Below are 8,491 nucleotides of genomic sequence, written 5' to 3' on the forward strand. Positions count from 1 at the left end.
ACTGCAGGAGACCTTGCATCTGATTGGCCTTGTTTGTATTTCAGTTTTTTATACTGATGATTGATTTCTCTCTTGTTTGGTTGTTGATCTGGCCTTCATCCATCCTGAAGCCAAAAGACTGCTCTTGCTTTATGTTAAGCAATTTTAATTATAAATACATTGATTCATAACTCCAGAAATTCTTCTGTGGCTACTTGAGGAAGATGTGGAGTTTGTATCTCAGCTGCTCTTAGATGGTGCATGAGTTACATTTTTGTTATTTTACACTGCTGTCAGGTGGCTTCAAATGAATAAAAGCCACAGATGGAATTGTACTTTTAAAAGTTGTAATTGAAAACAAACTCCAGATTAACAATGCTCAGCTGAGGACAGCTTGTGGTATAATAGATTTCATGAAACTAGTGCCAGCCCTGTCATGTGCTGGTGACCTGTCCAGAGTGTACCTCACCTCTTGCCCAATGTTTCCTGGCTCCTGCCCCCTGGTCACCCTTAAAGGATAAGTGGTATCGAAAATAGATGATTGGATGGAAACTTGTACCAGTCAGACCAGTTTTAATGTCTGGGCAAGCTGACCAGACAGTGGGCCATTACCCTTCTTAACCTCCTGTTTGGCTTATAGTGAGATACGATTTATAGTTTCTACACTTTCCCCTCAGTGTGTAATCAATTTATCTGCAGTTCCAGGTCGAGGGTGATTATTCACAATTCCCATCTCAGCCTGATTACATTGGTTTCACTAAAGTGTTTTCAGGTACTATCGCCGACTCGGAGGAAATAGTGGGCCTGTTTAACTGCACACAGTCTTCTTGATATTGACTTACTGCATATCCCAGTGACGGTTTTATTTGAAATAGGATGTTTACAGGCTGTGTGTGGCCAGCTTGGGGGAAGTGCCCTGGCTGCACCGAGCTAGAGAATAATGTCTGAAGAAATAGATATTGAGTAACTTGTACACACATTGTACACAACACTTCAATGCGCAGAGATCGGTTTTCTAGGAGTGGAAGATTCTTAAATGTTGAGACTGTTTGAAAGTTTTCAGTGTTTTGTTTCACAAAAAAACAAGGGAAAAGGGCAGAAAAAGAGGTAAAAATAACAGCATTAAAACACAACTGCTTGTTGACAACTAATCGTAACAGTTAATGTATGTAATTAGTCTTCTATTAAAGAGCCCATATTATGTTTTTCAGGCTCTTCCTTTTCTTGTGCATGTAAAACGTCTGCTCAGTTACAGCAACCAATGTCCGCAGCATAGAAAGAAAACAAAAACATTACTAAGTAACATACACACATACATATAGTTTATACTGTGACAATAACAGAATTACAATGTTATATGTGAAATAATAAAAAGCTGTTAGATAAAAAGTCACTGCTGTGAGAAGCCCTGCTTGTGAAGGTGGTGCAGCTCTATTGGCTGGTTTATCCTGACACAAAATATCTGGCTCTGGCCTGATTTATTATGGCTAAAACCTGCAGATCTGACGCCATTGTTACCGTGGCTAGACTGCAAGACTTTACTCAGATGTTTTAGAAGTTTCAGTCCACTTCTTCTAATGGACAAACATAATTATAGTAGAATAATATTAATGAAATTAAATGAAATGAAAAACAATTACACTAGTTGAGATTTAGTCTTTTTAGACAGTAGGATTATTATAGGATTTTTATAGCTTATCTCAGTGACTGATGGGATATGACATTTACATGCAGCAGCTCATGAATAGTACGACTGACATTGAAATATTGAGTGTAGGAGGTATGCATGTTCAGATATTTTATATTAATGTTGACTTGCTTGAATGATTCAATAGAAATTACTATTTGGATCTTTCTACAAGAATCCAGCAGCTGCATCTTCTTCAGAACATTCTCCTTTACTATCCTTGCAATCTTTTCTTTTGCAATGATGCTTGAACATTACGCAAACAATGTCATGGTTTATGTATTGCTGTGTAAGAATGACCTTGTGCTGTGCGTGAATGCCAGCACCTATTTCAAATGGTAATTTATTGTCTTGTGTTGCATAGTAGGTTGTGAATCTAAAGCATTAGTGCCTCCCTTTCCACTTCTGGCCTGTTGCTGTTTCCATAATTCATAATCTTTGCTTCGGGAAACAACAAGAGCAACTTCCACACTGACAGTGTATTCTTTTTTTGGGGCAATGTCTTGTTTGAGGAACTTGTCATTTTACTTACTCCACATGCAAACGTACCACCAAAACAAGGTTTCCCTCGACACTACTTTGCTTGAGCACTGTTGCTGCATCCTGTGTCACCCAAGATGATTATAGTTAGTTTAAAAAGATACAAAAAAGCCCAATTTTCCTATTGCAGAATAGTAATGGATGCTATTCAACTGACACAGTGCTGTGTTTTGACTTTGCAAAGCCCTAGCTACAGAGATCGTCTTGCTTTTTGGCCTGCTTATCTAAGACACCATGAAGACTTGCATTCATGCCAAAATCACAAAGAGAATAAACCATTAAAGGTGCTGCTAAGTGCTTTTAATCAGATGCTGACTCACTGACTGAGTGAACATGTCGGAGCTACAGACTCATGAGTGCGGTGTGAAGCGTGTTCATGTCAAACACTGTGTCTTCTGTTTGAGGGATCAGTGACCATTACTGCCCGCAACCGCAACTTGTGTGTTACACTCCCGCCCGCTCCCGCAATGTGTATGTCCACTCCCACCTGCACCCGCAAAACTCTGAGAATTTATGTCCGCACAATAATAGAGATGCATTGATTTTGTGTCTTCTCCCGCCCCTCAGGAAAACCCAGCGGGACCCAATCCCAATGCAGCCCTCTAGATTGAACTCTTCATACACTGCAATATGCTGCATCTTTTTGTCAAGTCCTACATTACTGTGTCTGATGTTGTTGCTGCAGGGCATATAACTCATAACATCAGACTGAGCTGTCTCACTGGAAAATTAATATCTGATATGATTTCACTATATGATATCACATACAATGACTTCTATCTAAAACATCCCTTCAGTCTTTGCGCACTTTTCGTGACATGGTTTGAAGATGCTATTTTATCTTTGAGATTATTTGGTAGCTTTTTTTCTGACTGGACACTGTCCTGCATGGGAGAGCAAAAACAAAACCAAGGAAGTCCGTTGAGAACTTTGCTATAAAATTGCAGTGAGGCATAAACTATGGTAAGTGCAAAACAGAGTGGTTTGAATAAGTGTGAGGTTCCAGAAGTTTGGAATCAGACATCTGGTCAAACTGAGGAGCCAGGAAAGAAAGGGCTTGGTCAGGAAGATGAAGACATACCCAATAATCCTGTTAACAGAGCGCTGCGGAGATGGAGAACCTGCTGAAAGGATAACATATCACTACATCAATCTGACCATATATTTGCCAAAAGGCATTTAAAAGAATTTGGATTAAAAGGGGAAAAAAATTCTGGTTTGGTGGAACAAACAAATTCACACTTTGAACAGCATTCAAAGCATGTCATTTATGTCTGTATACCACCAGGCACTGCTAATCTCCAGGGTAATAACTATCATAAAGAGAGGCATCGTGCTACGGGGGAGATTCTCATTGGCAGGCACAGGGAGACTGTAAGAATTGAGGGAACGATGAATGCAGGATCTCCCTGAAGGAAACCGGCTCCACAGTGTACGTGACCTGCGACAGGATGACGATTCACCTTCACCAGGACAATGACCTGAAGCACACAGTATATAGACACTGGAGGTTGTTTGGGACAAGTCTACCATCTTTTCACAGTTCACAGACACTTCCCATCCAATTTAATGGAGCTTGAGAGGATCTGCCGGGAAGAATGGGATAAACCTTCCAAATCCAGGTGTGCAGAGCTTGTAGATACTTCAAATCAAAGCAGTAATTACTGCTGAAGGGGTTCCTACAATGTACTGATTAAGTACTGCAGTCTTTGTAATTAAGAGGTTTCAGTTTTTATGACTGCATGGCGATGACAGCCAGAGGCAGGAGGCATAATTATTTTCATGTGTTCTGTTCATATGTCTGTCTGTCGTATTCTTGTGAACGCAATACCTCACGAATACCTTGAGAACATTTCTTCAAATTGGGTACAAATATTAACTTGGACTCAAAGATGAACTGAAGGTCAAGGTCACTGTGAACTCACAAAACTATTTTTTTTAACCTTGTGATACCTCTTAAAACCTCTTAAAAGCGCCTCAAGAGAATCCTTTCAAATTTGGCACAAATGTTCACTTGGACTCACTGATTAACTAAATAGATTTTGGTCAAGCCGACCTCACAAAACATGTTTTCGGCTTTTCCAAAATGATATCTAGTTTGCCTTTCGCCAATTTCTTCAAATTTTGACCAGTTTTCACTTGGGCACAAAAATTTACTGATTAGCTATCAGTGGTCAAATGTGACAGTGACCTTGATACTGATAGATCCAATATATATATAAAAAATGAAACTGCACTGATTGCTGGAGGCATGCAACCGCAGGGATGTAATACAAAAATATAATATATCATTTATTTTTTAAATGTCATGTTGAATTAATGAGTTATTCCGGGTAGACTGATGGCATCTGCATTGATTTTAAATTAAAAGTGTGCAAATATAACTTTATAGACTAGTTTACAAAGTGTAGGTGGCTTAAGTTATCAGACTGTATTCAAACACGAGTTGTCTGGAAGTGGAAGCATCCTGGCTCTCGAGTGACAGGTCGCTGTCACTTTAATTACAGCAGATGCTTTGCATTTTTGAATTTCATTCACTTGCACAGTTTAGGACAAACAAGTAAGGAGAGAGTAAAAAAAAAAAGAGTGAGATAAATGAAGAAAGTGAGACTATCCCCCGCTGCTCATTGGTTCTTTATGTCTTTCCTGGTCCTGGAGGAGATCTGTCACATTTATGCCTTAGAAGACAAGTGCTCCCACAGCTCCCTCTCCTGGGTTTTCAACCCCTCTCTCTTTGAAGATCCTCTTTTTTTTGCAGCATCTGCTTTTTTCTCCCTCCCCCAGCCCCCTGCTACATTGCCTCGCTGCCTCTTTTCACACTTTGATTGCATGTATCTCTCATCGGAGTCCTCTGGCTAATTGCATCATGGTCTTTTTCATGATCATACTCTGTGGTAAGTTGACGTTTCATGTGGCTTATTAATTAGAATTAGCGAGAAGTACAGAAAAAGTAAAGCGAAAGTGCTGATCAGAGGTTTGGAGTGTAGAAATTCAATTGTCTTGGTTCAGGGTATTGGGTTCGCGATGGGATCAGGAAATGAGGCGAGGATCCAAAAAGTTTACATCATTCCGCCAACCCCTTTATTTTAATCCCATAATGTTTCCAGCATAAATAACCACTCGTTCTCTGTTCGCACGAGTAAACAGCCAAGTGTAGTGGTGCTCTAATGTCTATTGACAAATCATTTCTCTTGGCTGCAGCCATTATCAGTAGCATCCACACAGCAGCAGGACTTGGCCTGCTCGTGGAGAGAGTAGGTGTCTCCATCCTCATCTCCTCTTGGCACACACAAACATACACACACTCTCACACACACGCCCACGCATGCATACACAGCGGTGGCAGTGAGGACGCTGGAAGTCTCCTCCTTTAGCTGGAGGGCTTACCTCTCTCCCTCTCTCAGCCTCGATCTCTCTCGCTCACTATCTCTCTCCCCGTCTTCCTCTCTCCTTTCACTCTCAGTCACTCCGAGAAGCCGCCACGTCAGTGCAATTTAACAGTTCTTTGATCCATGTCCTGAGAGTGAATGGCAACAAATTAAGCAAATTATTTGAACCACCCACGGGCCTAAGGCGAAGAGAGAGGCGGAGGGGGGAGGGACCGAGGGGATGCTACAGTTTGTTAAAAGGAGGGTCGAGTGTGACTGCCAGAGCCATGAAGCAGGGTAGGAATAGAAATAAATAAATACATGCTGTATATTATATAAATGGATAACCGATGAATGACCTGACTCAGAGGAGATGTGTTCTGCCTCAGTGGTCTTCACCTGTTCTCATTGAGGGCCTGGTTCAGTAGTTAGCGGAGGGGCCGATGAGTTATTTACTTTGGCAGCTGAATGAATGCAGGATTTTTATGAACAGAGGCAGAGAACACCATCACCAGCACATCCTATCTTTAGGACGAAATTAATTTGGGGGGGGTGAAAGGAATTCCCTTTTTTTTTTTTACATTTTCTTTTCATTGACTGGGAAAAAACCACAATGTTTGGTATTTACTCCCTGATGGCTCTCTGTGTTTTTTGACACTTTTTTTTTATTGTAGTCCTGCTGGGATGTTGACAGTGCCGTTTAGGGGAAAAAAGACAAGGCTGAGGGAAATTTGCAATTCTTTAAAGTGTTGAATGAAAGACAACACGCCTATTTTTAATAGCACAATGAATGCAACGACTGTAATCAAAAGGGAAGCATAGGAAAAAATAGACTGATTTATTTAACACTGATGTTACTGAGGCATATTTAAAATTTTGATCCGACTTCTGATTTTGATCAGAAAATGCAAATGTTTCAAGCCATGTGTATTTGATATATTATATAGATGATAACACAACACATTGATTGGCCCTCACCCAATCATCTTTTTCTGTGATAGTGAGTTATTACCAATGTTTCAATTCATTTGACCCCAGTTGTTTGTATTGCACACGCACACTAGGACATATGCATACAGGTATCAAGGTCTCACTTTATTCTGCTCAGCAACAGTTGGCAGCAGTAACAGGAAATTAGGCAATGAGCCAACAAAAGCAGGAGAGAACTTTTTGTGCACACGGGTCCTGAGAAATTTAATCTCCTTTCACTGTATGTTTGACTTTTGACTTGAATAAGATAAATAAGAATGAATGTAATCATAGGATTTCTCTAGAAAACTCCACAGAGTAGATTCAAGCTTTTTAAGATGCACAAATAACACAATTACAAACTTTTTCACTATATAAATGTGATATGTACAGTTTATTCATACTTTCAACAAGGACATACACTTCTGTGGGATTCTCACAAATGAAAATACAAGGAATTTATCAATAAAAGCAGCTTTAAAAATGGGTTACATTGAGTTCAAAGTCAAAATCATTGTCAACGGATTCATAATTGATGTTCTGCTCATCTTTATTATTATTAGTTATCATCCATTGAGTGTTCACTTGAACTAGTTTAGTTTGGTCCATCATGAAGGCACACACTCATGTAGTTGTAATGGTTAAAGCTAGCCTAGCCTCTCTTAATAAATACATGAAACAGTTTGTTTAACAGAGACCCCGGACCCATGAGCTGATGGTCAGTACAAGTGCAGATACATTTCAGATAGGGTTTTGCTGCATTATCCTGTTCTATACATCTGCTGACAGTAATCGCACAGCAAGAATATGTTATGTTGTCCGCAATTCTCCTCACTGGGTGAAATAATAAAAGTGAGGTGAATGCAAGCCAATTTTCCATCGACTGAAAATCACTCCTCGCAAAGGAGGCTGAGAGCGCCCCGCAAGATGTCAATCATTCCCTGCCATTACCTCTCCTCCAGTGCTCCCATTCCTAAAATAACTGTGCTCTATATTATGCTCACCATTTTAGCCATGATGATTATGTCGCTCTCAGCATTCAAATCATTGAGAGCCTCCTGCACCCTATCCCTCAACTCAGAGTCGTCAGAATTAAAGTTGTCCTCATACTTGGGTTCCTCGGCTCAGCTTCTCCAAGTTAGCAGGAAGAACTGGGCAGACTGGAGCGCCAGCTTCTCTACTCCTAATGTAATTTCACAGCTCATTATAGTCCAAGGATCATTCCCTTCAGAAGGTGTCAGCAGTGGTACAGGATATGCGTTACCTGGCAGATCTGGGTCACACTGTATTTGCAAATTATGAGCTCATCCCTCGTCTATCACATTATTAAGACAAACATAGAAAAAGGTGGATTTATTGTATTTTCCCCATGATTGTCCTGGTGTGCCACCCACATAGTGCTCCATGCAGGGAATAATAAACCCGATGATACTGAACATTGAATGAAACACGGTTTTAGATTTAGACAGCAGCATCTCTCTACCAGAGCCTTTTATTCTTTTTATTTGCTCAAAGTAAATCTGGCAATCCACAATGGTAAACTAATTAATGCTTAATGCCTCACATTATTGTAATGAGCCTTAATGAAGCATTTTCCCAGAGCCATTAAGATAAAGATCGTAATGGATTCAGTACACAGGTGTGCTAACATTTATCTTCAAATCAATGGATTCCCACTGCCTGAGCTGTAATTAGACTGCCAGGCTCTGATAAGGGTCACGCCAAACTTGCGCTGTGTGCACTTGGTTAATATGTGCGTGTGTGTGTGTGTGTACAGATACATCCACTTCTACCTCGGCTGAACTGCCACGCAGAGGTGGCTTTTGCAACAGGCTTGTTATAAATTATCCAATTAACCTTGAGAGACTGAGAGCAACTTTAGATTTTTTTTTTCTTTTTAGTTTTTTGCTCCGGGTGCAATTGCGTTATTAGGCTGCATAACAATGGA

This window comes from Paralichthys olivaceus, chromosome 11 (assembly GCF_024713975.1).
Source record: "Paralichthys olivaceus isolate ysfri-2021 chromosome 11, ASM2471397v2, whole genome shotgun sequence".
Classification (NCBI taxonomy): Eukaryota; Metazoa; Chordata; class Actinopteri; order Pleuronectiformes; family Paralichthyidae; genus Paralichthys; species Paralichthys olivaceus.